Source organism: Phalacrocorax carbo, chromosome 4, assembly GCF_963921805.1.
Source record: "Phalacrocorax carbo chromosome 4, bPhaCar2.1, whole genome shotgun sequence".
In the NCBI taxonomy this organism is placed as follows: Eukaryota; Metazoa; Chordata; class Aves; order Suliformes; family Phalacrocoracidae; genus Phalacrocorax; species Phalacrocorax carbo.
The window spans coordinates 77854396-77868282 of NC_087516.1; the positions used below are offsets into that span (position 1 = coordinate 77854396).

At 39.6% G+C, this 13887-nt stretch overlaps 1 long non-coding RNA gene across 1 annotated transcript in view; it reads left to right on the forward strand.

Annotated features, from left to right (window-relative positions):
• Positions 1 to 13887, forward strand: part of LOC135313180 (uncharacterized) — a 60353-nt gene that overhangs the window by 27512 nt on the left and 18954 nt on the right. Inside the window, exon 12 of the long non-coding RNA XR_010372806.1 lies at positions 8973 to 9121. This is a non-coding gene — a long non-coding RNA (uncharacterized LOC135313180). The remainder of the gene's footprint in view (positions 1 to 8972; positions 9122 to 13887) is intronic.

The following is a 13887-nucleotide window of genomic DNA, read 5'->3' on the forward strand; positions in this document are numbered from 1 at the left end:
CTTGGAGGAGCAGACTTTGAGGAAAGTATCTGTAAGAGGCAGTGACCCACCACCCCCTGGGATCAGAACTTGGGGGAAACCAGAAGCTGTTGGCCTTGAACAAAATGAATGTAATTGGTCTCGTCTTGGGAGGAAGAACTATTTTTGCTGGCATGTTTCCTCCTCAACTTGGCAAAGAGCAGTATGTTATGGTAAAAACTTGGAAGACTGTAGACCGTAGGCTGTCTGTGGGCTGTTGCCCATCTTTCATATGATCCATCTTCAATACCACAATATTTTTTTCTTCACAAGATAGCAGGGTTACAAATGGGATTTTTTCTGACATTAAAATGGTTTTGCATTCTCTCCCCAGGACAACTTACCTCTGGAGCCAAGAAAGCTTCAGTTTGGGTGCATGGAGCCAGGCACACGCTGCTTTTGGCTGCATTTGCTGGTATTTGGCCTTTATATTTCTGTCTGACTCTTTGCCTCCAGTTGTAGGTTTTCCTATTCTTACATTTGCATGTGAAAAGTACTCGGGGTCTTTTGCCGGTATCCTGCACCTTGGGCAGTTTTATAATGACCTAAAAAGATATAAAAGAGTCTTCCTGGCATAACAGATCATCCAAACTATGCTGCCAGAGCTGACCCACCAGTGACAGCTATGCAGGAGGTCTTTGTGTCTTTATGTGTTTAGCCATAACTTCAGAGCATCTTTGTTTCTCTGCCCCTAAGAGAAAGGGATGTGGGTTACAATGTCTTGTCACTGATTCCACCTTCTGAAAGACTCCCAGGAGTAAGTGGAGTCAAGAGAAGGATGGGCTTGTGTGGAGAGGAATGGTGTGAAAAGTGTTGTGAAAGGATGGAAGCAGAATGTTGGAGAAGGCTTTGGCTTAACATGCCAGTGAGTTAAGAATTTGCCATTTCAACCTCTTTATTCCCAGAGTAAAAGATTGAAAAGGAGATAAAGCAAAAGCTTTAAGCATAATGATCTAAATCTGAGAGCAGGCATTGGGCTGGAGAACAGGACACTCAGCCTTTCAGGCCAGTAAGAGGCAGCTGTGCCCACAGAGCTAGTGATGGATGTGTGACCACGTCCCTTATTGATAAGCATAGGTCATCTGCTCCTCAGAATACAAAGCAGAGGTGAATATTGAAGAGGTGGCATTGAAAAAAGCAATCCAAAAGATTGTTTCTGGGGACCTTTTAAAATGAAGGTTAATCCTACTGTTGAACAAAAGTCCTTCTGGTGGGTTGCTTAAACTGTGCTCTTTTATCTGACAGTAGAACTGGCAGAGGAGGGCAGCTTAAGGGAGAATGAGAGTTTTGGGATACTTCACCATACCAGGACTGTGCAGAGGTTCATCCAGCTGATTTACAGCTGTTCTAAGTACCCCCAACACCCCCACCCCCACCCCAAAAGAAAAGAAAAAGGAAAAAAGACTTATTTACCTGGAAGCTTGGAATGTAGCTCATGATTACTAGTCATGCAAGAAAGGGGGGGTCACAGTGGTGTGGGGATTGTTGGTCAGCCGGACCTTCAAAATTCAAGAAAATGTTTGGCTTGCATTTTAAATTTCTTCTTATTTTAACTCCACAGTGTCCTTGTTCCCTGCTTATTTTGGCAAGTCCCTAATTAGGAATAAGATTCTTGTCTGTGATGGTTTATATAAAATGTACTGCATTCTTGAGTGCCCAAAGCTCTCACTGGCTTCAATGCCAGGTTAGTGTTACACTTGCAATTCATGACTAGGCTTCATTTTAGGCACCTATATTTAGTTGTTCTAAGGCACTGTTGAGGGAAAAGAATCTGCCCCAATAATACATCTCCAAAGAATGTTGGCGGTGTGAGTCACTGTATTATCGAACAATTTAGCACAGTGGCAGAGTAAATCAATGCTGGGTATAAAAACATGCAGTCCTTGTAAAGTATAGGTTACACAAAGTACCAAGATGATATGTTGCATCTCTATGCCCTTTTTTGATCTTGAATATTACAATTATATCTGTTGCATTTGGAAACTGAAGGAAAAAAAAAAAGGTCATTTATAACATTGGGTCTCGTGATTGTGTTAAGTCAGCCACCATAATGAGGTGGTTTTACAGATTAAAAAATGGGAAAACAGCTTTTAAAATATGTTGGCTACAGTAATATGCATTTGTCTGACAAAATGCACCTGCACTACTGTTAGATGAAAACAGATAAGCTTTTTAAGAGCTGGATGTGAAAATTCCATTTTTGAAAATCAGTGAGACAGTAGTAATAAAAATGTCATTATAATTTGAATCAAATCAGTGCCCTACACCACAAGTGATATATTTAAACTGTCAGTTTTTCAGTCCTTATCTGTATAAAGTAATTCCGGACTGAAAAACAGCAAATGCAATTCAATATTAATTGTAAACAAGTAAGCTGGAACAATTCATTGAAAGTTATTCCTATGCTGGAATATATCCTTTTTGTGTTATGTGCCATACTGGGGAAAGGAAAAACATAATTAGATCTATAGTTTTACACCCGAGTGGCTTCTACAAATAAAAATGCACTCATAGAATGACATGACATCATTTATTCCTGTGATGAACTGCTAATGGAGATACAAGCACAATTACCCAAGTATCTGAACTATCCAAATGGATAGTTAAATGTGCCTTTACTTACACCTTCTCTCTGAATTTCAGCTGCAGACCCAAAAACGCAGGCTCAAACTGGTGCAAAATACAGGTGCAAATAATTCTGCAAATGAGACTACTGAGCTGAATGCAAGTTTAAATAATAGAATAGTCCGCATCTATCTCTGTCCTCTGGTATGTCAGTTATTTTAGGCTCTCAACTCTTCAGACTAGGAAGAGATTCATACCAATTATTATACTTTATTATGCTGTAGTTCAGTGTGTACCTCAAAAGACCAGTAATAAAGGCTGAGGTTTCCAGACAACAATATGATGCAAACAACTGTTCCAGCTCCCCCACTACCTTATTTTCTAATGTATAACCTGTGTTTGTTCCCAGAAGATAGATCTGGGTTTAATTACATCATTGGACAATGCATGCAAAAAAAGAAATGGCAGGAAGTGCGGTATTTGGGTGAACTTTCCCTTGTATATTTGGAGAAGCCTAGGACTTAAATTTCTCCAAAACGTAAGCTGACTTTTCTTTCTCTCCCCAGAAAACCCATGAGTAACTGGTATGCAAAAGTAGTAAATAATATGTTCAGGTGTTTAACCCACAGTATTTCAGAGCACATGGCACTTCAGTTGTGCTCATGTCTCATCTTTGAACAGCTATATGAGAATTAATTTAAGCAGTGAGTTCTTGAACATAGCTGTATCACTGTGAAAAAATGTGTTTTCCAAAATGACTTGGGGGATAGTAAACGGCCATTGACTACGTAGGCTGAGTAACCGCCCCAGCCTGTGGGCTAAGCACGTAGGCTCCCAGGGCAGGCAAGTACAGAAATCTTCCTGTCTCCTCAGACCTGCAAAAGGTATTTGTGCTATGCTCAGAAATCTCTTTGCTCAGCAAGAGCAAAGTTACTATATCAGCCTGCATCCTGAAACGATAACAGATTCGGACTGCCGGGTCTTCAGCCCTTTCTTGTGTCAGAAGTTTGCCAGGAAAAATCATAGTTTCAGCCAGAGAACCTTGTGTTCTATGCAAATGAAAGCAAATAGCTCTGGTGTTAATCATCTCACTTGTCACTGAGCAAAACAAAGCTTTTGAAGCTAATTCAGAAATTTCCATCACATCAAAACACAAGCTTTGCTGACTCTGCTTACCTGTGTAGTGTTATTCTCATGTGTACACAGAAATAGGATTGCCTTGACTCAAGATCTAACAAATATGTCTTGATTTAGTGAAAGTCAGTTGGCAAACAGCATTGAATCGAGACTTCTTTATTCATTTTGAAAATAACTTGCTGGATGAATGTACCAAAATTTCAGAAATATTAGTGGTCATTAATGGAAAACTGTCCTCGCAGTATGTAACAGAGAGCGGTGCTGTTAGCTCAGTGAGTCTTGCCTGGCTCTGATACAACCTCCCAGACTACTGCTTTTATCATCTTCAGTCAGTTGTCAATACAGATGTTGCCTTATTTTTGAGATAAAAACAAACACAATTTAAAAAGCAAAGGATGTTCTTTCTGAAGATTGTAGAGATTTACATCTACATTGCTCTTTCCTTTTAGGAGGCTGAAAGCATTTTACTAGCTTTAAATAGCAATGCTTTGTATCTGTCACCGTACCTGTCATTATCTCATTGTTAGGGTTTGTATGTTTGGTTAGTAACATATGCTCATTCACCTGATTAGCACCATGCTTTAATTTCATTTAATAAGTATATTTCGGAGTCAGAATGATCTTCATCAACCAGAATAATTTAACTTTGCCATGCAAAATTAAGATGAAGACTGTCAGATGAAATGTAAAAAATAATCAGTGGTTCTCATTAAGAGATAATAATGAGATTTTTTTTTGTTTATCAGTTTTGTTTTGGTCACAGCATCAAATTTTAAGAACTGTTACATGTTGTGAACATTCATTTTAACACATTTGATCTCATCTGGCACTATGCAAATAAATAAAATCCTTAACCTTCTTTTGACAACCAATAATTAAGAGTGCAAACTGAATACTGAAAAAGAGCTTTAAGAATAGGTAGCTGATTTAGGCATACATGAGGAGTTTGATGAAATATGTAACACTTGAAAGATTAGCTGAAGCAGTCTCTGTTAGAACTTAATGACTGTCTTTAAGAACTGAGAGAATCCTGATACAATTTTGGGAGATTTGAGACAGGCAAATAAAGGAAGTGCTGTTAAGAGGGAAGAGAAAGGAGGATCTGAGGAACAGCAGTCACCAAAGAATCTCCTGCTTTCAGTTCCCATTCAGAATGTCCTACTTTGGGAATCTAACTGTCATTCTTGTCTTGTTTAGGTCTTGGCTTGCTCTCTGCACATCAAAGTACTACACCAAGTGTTGTTTAGCACATCGCCTATGTGCCTGTACTAGATGCACTGACGTTGGTTTCTGAAACTAGGGAATATGCATAGGCAACAAGACTGTGTAACTGTAAGGCAGATGTCAACTGGCACGGTATTTCAGGTGGGGACCTAAAGGTGTTTTTAAAATCTGGTCATTAATGACTTGGAGCACAACCAGTGGAAAGGCTGGTATAAAACATTTGTGGAGCAAGTCCAGGTGGGGAGGGGTTTGAAACGACTCAAACTATGAAAGTGAGGACAGTGGATAAATTGGTGAAATGGTCTTAAGTAAATGCATGAACTTCAATGCACATACACAAGTTATGATAGTGGGGAAGGAGAAATGTAATGTACAAATGCAAAAAAGGCACCATGTAAGCAGGCAATAATGCTATGGAGTAGGATGGAAAGGTTTTCATGGGTCAAACAATGAGTCAACCAAGTGATGCTGTTAAGGAAAAGGAAAAAAAAAGTAATTTTAATTTTGGAGTGTGTTAGTAGATATGTGATTTGTCAGAATGTAATTTGCAACTACCAGTGCTTGGTAGCGCTGGAAGCTTATTGGGAATATGTTGCACAAGCACATTTAGAGTAGAAAAGTTAGTTCAGAGGAGAGTGTCAGAGTGATAAGGGGTTTAGAAGAACTGGAGGATTTTGGTTTGTTTTATACAGGATAGAAGACTTGGTCCAGCTTTTATCTTTTGATAAAGCTGAATGTAAGAAGGATGGCGCTGACAGATTCTGCATGTCCCCTAGGGATAGGGCAAGAGGTAATTTGCAGGAAAAAAGACATTCTGATGTCAGGAAGAGATGATCTCCTCAAAGAGAGAGACAGCTATTCGAGGTGGCTATGGAGTCTTTTCCTTTGGAGATTTTTAAGAACAAGCCAGACAAGTATCTCCCAGGAGTGCTGGGATATTCTTTCCCTGACTGGGGAAACTACTTGGCACCTTCTCTTTGCCCATGTGCCTGTTTTCTTCCACAGATGAGCAGAGTATGGAGGAAGGCAGTAGGCATTCATAAGGAGTGCACTTGCTTCATGGTGTTGCCTCAGCCAAGGAGTCAAAGTTTGGCCTAAAACACACTCATTTAATAGAAGTTAAATAATAGTCATAAGATGAAGGGGTGTGTAGGTTAAAACACAGATGCCTGTTGAACTGGTACAGACATTGTGGACTGGAAAATAATTTGCAAATACAAAATGTTGGCTACGTTTCAAATCAGGGAAATTCTTCCTTCTTAAATGTGCAGTTTCTACATGATAGCGGCATCGTTTGTTTTCTGGATTTCCTTTTTGTTGTTAAATTCCCAGGACTGTGGTAAACAAAAAGGTCATCATAAACTGTTCAAGGAACGTGAGCTTTTGGGGGTTAGAGATGTCATCCTGATTGCCTACAATTAAATCTAAGAAATAGAAGTCTCACCCTTTCCAGCTCGTTATTGGGCAGTGAGCCCAATGAAGTAATTTTCCTTTGATTAGGCAGCCAGTCCTGAACGTATGAATAGATTTGATGACTGCATGCTGTGGGGTTTGGTGGTTTTGGTTGGTTTTTTTTGTTTGTGGGTTGTTTTTTTTTTTTTTAATATGGATTTTATTCTGACTAGAGGCTATACAGTATGTTATACTACCCATCAGACTTGGCTGCAGAGTTGAGCTTGAAGAACGCTGTTCTTTTCTTGCCAACTTACTCAGCCTACAGTCACTCAACCTGCAACAGCTTGTCAGCTCTGCTGAAAAGAGCCAAGTCAGTCTGTACCATAATGTTTCTTCCCTTCTCCCTTGCAAAAGGCAGTATGTTTCTTGAATCAGATTGGACAGAAGTTCTTGTGGTACATGGCCAAGAGCTCTGTTAATCTCTCTTCTGTTCAGAAGAGGCAGCCTGGTCCTGTTAACCATTGAGTGCTGAAGAGGAGCCAGGAAGAAAACAATTCTTTCTCGTGGAGTTACAGGAATGTTCTGTTCATAATGCATCTATGTTTTTATGAGCTTCAGCAAACTAAACACAGAGGGGGATGTAATTTCCACCATTAGGCTGTGCGAAGAGAAACAGCATGTCCTAAGATCGCAGAATGAAGGGCTACTGAACTACACAGGAAGAAAACATACTGTTAGGAATGAAATCCTCCAAAGGCATCCATGCAACACATGGCATCATTGTTCGATACGAGCTTAGAAGAATGCTCATCAGAAACGCTCCCAGGATAGACCAAAAAAACTGTGCAGGAAAAGTGTGTTTCAAGATGAGGTTGCTCTGAGCACACTGCCAGCAACAGAACAGAAACACCAGCAAAGGGAATGAGGGATAACAATAGAAGCAAACCTGGCATCTGTGTTTTTGGAAAGACCGACTACCTGTAGCTCTTCACACCTTAGATATCTCAGCATACCTATGGAGAACCATATGAAGCTAACTACTACCAGAATCCCACAGATTAATCCCTGGCCATTTAGCCTGATCACTCCCATGTACGTTGTATGCTCTTCGGGGTTGAAATGTTTTAAATTCTCTAGTAAAGGAACCCAAACCATGGCGCTCTTCACCTTTTTTAGTTTCCAATTCTGAGAACCCGTTGCATACTGATTTTTGCTGTTGTGCATTTTATCATGACAAAGTACCCACTAAATCATTTTATGTAAGCAGGCATCTTAGATTCTAGTGTGCTGAATGAGTTAACGGCAGAGCAGAGTCTGCATCTGGCTACTCCGGCTGTGCCAGCGATGAACAGAAGAGCAGGGAGCGGTGGAAGAACATGACAATAATTGTACCTGAATAAGAACGGGACTTTCATACAGACCTAGGTCATTGTTACAGCTCTAAAATTAGGGACAATAATAATAATAAAACCCTCATATTTTAACTTAATTTAGGTCTCCTAGAAGACCTGCAGATGCTTTCACCCTATAAACTGTGTTGCATGGACAAATCTTCAGGAGTTGTATTTATCTGCGTGGCCTGCTAGCCATGACAACACATGTGGCTGGGAAGGTTTTTGTGTTGTGGCCAGACAACACTACAACTCATCTCTCCCTCCCTTTCTCTCCTCCCAGTCTTAGTCCCACTGGGGCTTTTCTTTGAAGTTCTGCTGCCAAATTTTCTGCTTCTCTCCTGTCAGGCATTTTGCTTGTAAATTGCCAGAGCTCTCTTTTCTTCTGAGGGTTCACTGTGCTTTCTTCTCCTTTTCTCTGCTTTTCCCCCTTTCATTTCCCATTAAATCCTTTTTCTTGTCTCACTTTTGTTATTGCCATCTCGTGCAGCTTTTGCCTACAAGTTTCTGTAATTACAATTTATTGGTGTATATATGATGTTTCCTTTTGTTGTGACTGATGTAGATCAGTTTGTGCTTTCAGGTAAGAAGTATAATACCTCATAAAAAAACCTCAAAAGATTTATATCACAGAATTGTTTAGGTTGGAAAAGATCTTTAAGACCATCAAGTCCAATCATGAACCCAGCATTGCCAAGTCCACCACTAAACCATGTCCCTAAGCACCACATCTACACATCTTTTAAATACCCCCAGGGATGGTGACTCAGCCACTTCCCTGGGCAGCCTGGTCCAGTGCTTGACAACTCTTTTGGTGAAGAAATGTTTCCTAATATCCAATCTAAACCTCCTCTCGTGCAACTTGAGGTAGTTTCGTCTTGACCTTTCAAGGTGTGGATTGATTTGAATATTTTGAAACGATGTTTACTCAAAATTAGATTCTTCTTTTCCATAAACTTCACAAGTTATTGCGAAGGAATATTGGTAGAGAGAAAAAATAGTTTAGAAGTAAAGTTTTCTGCAATATTATATATTCTGCTGCTTTTCACAAATAAATAGGGGCCTTTGAAGTGTTCTGTTAAGCTGAGCAAATATAGCATGAGAAATGGTGTCTTCTCTGTAAATGCTGAGATATGTATATTTTTAACACCAAGCACACTGTTATCAAAACGCTTCCTATCAGTTGTTGAAAACAACTTTCTCTGTATTTGAGTAATGTTTTGTATTAATTTATTTATCTAGGATGAGGAATTGCAGGAACACAAGAGATTTTCCTGGGAATGCATCCAAGAAGCGCCGGTGGAGGCTTTCTAGTTAATCAGTTTGTCAAAAGGAGTACTTTTTTCCAACGTGCAACATTATTCACTTAATTTTCCATTAGGCCTTTTAATGTAAGTACTATTAAAGCAAACAGCTGTGATATGGAAATGTTAATTTATGCCAGATCACTTGAAAGTCCTGACTTTTCATCTGTGCAGCAACAAACTGAACTACAGGTCCTGTGCATTGCTACACGATAGCAGCCACAATGCAGCCAGGCTGAGCGAAGGCGTTTGAGCTGCGCACTCCCCCAAACACCACGCACTTACTGCAGTCTTCCTTAAAGTTTGCTCTCTGTTCATATATCATAAGTGAGTGTTACTCATAAAGGATTTGAAGTCCCCGAGCATATGTGTCCACTTCCACCATTAAAGTGGATTCAGGTGCTTGGCATGGCTGTCTCCAGGCAGACTTTCCTTAAATAATTGATAGCTGTGGTCCCACTGCCCGTGCTTCTCTGTCTGGATGTACTCACGTTGCATTTATAGGGCTTTTGTATGAGCCGCTGCCTGACAGAAGGCGTGGTAAGGGTCTCACACTTTCTTTTATTAATGTGACCTATTTTCACGTTCTCAGGTGACAAATTATGCCAAATGAGCTTTCTTACACCTACTATATGTGAGAAATTTGTACATCAACCGCAGCTGTCTTGAAGTGTACTAGACTTTTGTCCCTTTTTTTACTGTGGAACCAGAATTTTACTATATTCAGATTGTTTGGGTTTTGTTATTGGTTTTGTTTTGTTGTAATGTATCAATTTTTCACTGAAGGCCACAACCAATTGGAGTAAATACAATCTTTGTCTGCTCTGATCTGCCCTTTTCAGGGAGAGTAAACCAGGGAATCAAACCAGGTTGTAGCTGATATGCCATCCTAATTCATGGTTTGCACTGTACTTTGGAAAAAAAAAATCATATAGGATGGGTCTCAAATGTAATTCCTTATGTTTGACAGAGTGCTTTCATAAAGGTCCTGGCAGGTCTCAGCAGATGTGATGTGGTCACACTCACTGTTTTTCTGTAGAGCTCATAGGTACAAGATGTGCTGCCCCTGGAAAGCCCATAAAAATGGAAGGAATGCTATGAAAAGGCAATATTTTGCTGGGCCAAATTCCAAAGTATATGTTTTGATCTTGCAAACATATTTTACATGTGAAGGGGAAATGAATTTGTGTATATGACTAATTCTGCCCAGTGCAGTGGCATGGTTGCCCTCAGTGAGGGTCTGTGGAATCATCCTTGTTCTGATGCTGGCTCTGAGGTGTTGCCCATCTGAGGGCAGAGAGAGGGGAAGAGGGCTTGTCTTGTGAGAAGGAAAACAAGATACCCTTTACAAGCCCATTTTAGTCATTGTTTGGCAGAGAGCAGAGATGAGTCTTTAAAAGACACTTGTGTATCTTGCATGAGCTCTGTGTGGGGAAGGATGCAGGGAGTGGTTGTACGACAGTGTGACAAACAGAGGAACAGGGTGATGCTTGGCAATGGATTGGGAGGGACAGACCAGTGCAAAGCTTGACAGTTGGTGTAAGTAGTGGGGGAAAGAGCCGTGTCAGGTTTTGAAGTGGGACAAATTTTATATGGAGCAGATCTGAGCATCTGGCAGGTGGATTTGAAGGAGAAGGGACGGAGTCAGCTGTTGAGCAAGGATGGCAACTTGTGCTTGTTACATCTTACATGCTTTTGGGGAGGTGGGGCAAAGAAAAGCAGCTTGGAAAGCCAGGAAAAGGAGTGACGCAGTAGCTAGGACAGAGTAAGGATATGAAGAAGAAATTAGTGGTGGGGGTGGAATGTAAACAACAGCCCTCAGAGCTGTCATGGAAGAGCAATCAATAAATAGAGTTTGTAGGTGGAGGCTCTGGATTTTATATTCCAGGTGAGCAATCTCCTACTAGATCTGCAGAATCCCCGAGGGGGCAGGGGTAAGGAAGAGGAAATGAAGACATTTCAAGTATGAAAAATCATAATTTAGTGTTTGGCTGCATTGTTGTCCAAGTCCGTCCATCACTGTAAGAAATCTCTATGACAAGCATGGATTTGTAATGAGAAGAGGCTACTATATCAAATCAGCCTTCTCAGCCGGTATGTCTGAGAGAAAGCAAGCTGGCTAGATACAGCGACTCTGACGTATATTCCCACTTCCAATTAGAAATATTTTATAACCCAAGTCCCTAATGGAATTTGGGAAGAAATTATTGCAACAATGTATTGTTACAAGGTATTGCAAGACCACAGTGGAATAATACTTTTAAGCTTTAAACATTCTGCATCTGATCTAATATTGCAGCTAATCCATCAAAAATTGATCTTGAAGTCTCTCAAAAATGGCTGCTGCTGGTATAAATGCTTATAATGAATGCCAGCATTGCTTTGCCTAATGCACCACTTGCCTATTAAGTCCTGAGAGTGACAAAAAGAGATCAATAGTTTGTGGGAAGATATCCCAAGCAACATCTGATGGGCACCGATCTTCTTCTCTCTAGATGATCAGTGCTGTGGTTCCCCACATTGAAAATAAGGTAGATGTTGTTAAAGTACCACCATAGAATCATTAAAATAGGACCAGAGCTAACCTCCCTCGGAAAAGGACCAATTATATCCAAACCACTACACAGACACTGAAACTGGGGTCCTGCAATTGTTCTTCTTGCGGCACTATTTTTTTACGGTGATAAATGGCATTCCTATGCATGTGCAACGGGGAGTCCTTTTTTTCCATACAAAAGTTACGGCTATCCTTTCTTTCTTTGATTTTTGTGAGCAAAACAGGAAGTGTCGTAGAACAGATTTTACAACTCAGTAGTAAGTTCCTGCTGTTAAAACCAAGTCAAGTCAAGATACAGTTTATTTCAAGAAACACTGCACCAAACCCAGAGATATGCTGTATTTAAATAGTGAAAAGAAATATAGTAATTTATGGACTAGCCAATCTACAGGCTTGCTGATCAACAAAACAGCCTACAGATAATATTGGCCTCATATGTAAATATGTTGGAGTCACACTAAGTTTTGTTACTTTTTCTTATGAGAGGATTTTGAGGGAAAAAAGGTCTTGGTACCGAGAATGGACAGACCAATAGCAGAGTATATTAGTTGTGAAGATTTATTTCTTTTCCAGTGCTTTTTGGGTGACACATACGTGAAATATTAGTGAATTAGCTTCCCTCAGCTCAGCTGTTGGAGCAGTTGTTTCTCCTCTGTAGGCATTTTGCTTTGTCTCTGTCTGTCACTATATATACTCACAAATGCAGTATTTCTTCTGGCCTCATATTTCAAATACAAACACAAAAAAGAGAAGTTTGGGCTATATATCAGGAAAATGATTTTACTGGAACAATTGGATTCTGGAAGAGATGAAGCTAGTTAAGCAAAGTGGACTCTGCGAGCCATTTGGGAGCTAGCTAAACATCAGTGAAAATTATACAGGAAAGGAGTAATTCTGCAAAATGAAGTGTAGAAACTGGATAATACAAGCGATCATTTCTGACGAGGTCCTTACTGTCTATTATTTGGATAGAGAAAGACAATGCTCTAGTTAGTAGTTCCATGGAAAGAGAGAATTGAGACACCAGCATTAGCAGAATCTCAGTAATAATTGCAAATTTTAAGCTATTATTTCACTATTCAGGATTGTATTTGAAATGGAGAAAAGATGTTTTTGTTTACCAATGAAGACGCATGGAATTTCCACATGAAATATTCAGGTGCTGCTGGATAATGGCCTTTGTTATCAGTGCTTTAATTGCAGGAATTGAGCCAATCTCGTTCCCCAAAGCACATTTCAGTTAAACTGTTAGAACAGGAACTATTCACATTGAAATAACATGGGCAGGATTTTCAGAACTAAGATTAGATAGCCTTTGCAGGCAAAGTAGTTATCCTTTGTTTTCTGCACATTAATATTGACTTCTCAAGGAAAGTCTGCCCCTGGCCATGGTTTTTGGCAGTCTTTGCTATGGAGCTTTTCTGTTTCTAAGTCAGTCATTTAGGGACCTCTTGATTTAAAGCTCATACAGGACAAGAACTGATAGAGGAGGAAGTGAGTAAACCCAAGGCAAATGTGCATTTTGATTATTAGTACCTTCTCATTCTGAATTTTTTTGTCATAGCCTTCAAAAACCGTTTTAGGAGAGAAATAATTGTTATAATATCCAGGTCATTAATTGTCTGGGAGTTTTGGGTTCACAAATAAGCACAACAGTAATGGTCGTTTGACAATATTTTCATAGTTTAAGAGATAGCTCAAGACTATGCCTCATTTTTCACTACCCCATATGTTTTCCTTTTTCAAATTATTATGATTTAAAGGAATGTTACATGATCCTTGCTTCATTTAAGCTTTGAGCTGGCAAATAGGTAACGATTAAATGGATGATACAAGAATTAAATTATAGAGCAGTAATTTAGGAACAGTGTAGAACCATATAGTACATGCTGAATGTTTGACTTTTTTTCTAAATGCATTATAATTCTTTGGTTGTTAAAGAGAAGAGAGCTATCTAGCAGTTACAGATGTCATCAGCTTTTGTCCCACAGCTATCAAGGACTGTATCCAACTTGAAAAGAAGAGAATGGTTTAAATTATCTATGAATAATGCAAGGTTTGGGGTTAAGATCTGTAACATAGGAGGATGAATTCTGCCACCCTCTATGGCTTTACAAACTGATGTTTTTGAAATACAGGCTTCTCATCTGACTAGTTGAAAGTCCCATAGTATTTTTAAATAAAAGTAACAGAGAGAAGTGTGAATTGAAGTGGTTATGCTGAGAAATACAGTCCAATGACAAGTTGTATAGCCACGGGGTGGAGGAGAAAGGCAGAATAGTTGGTAAGTGGCATA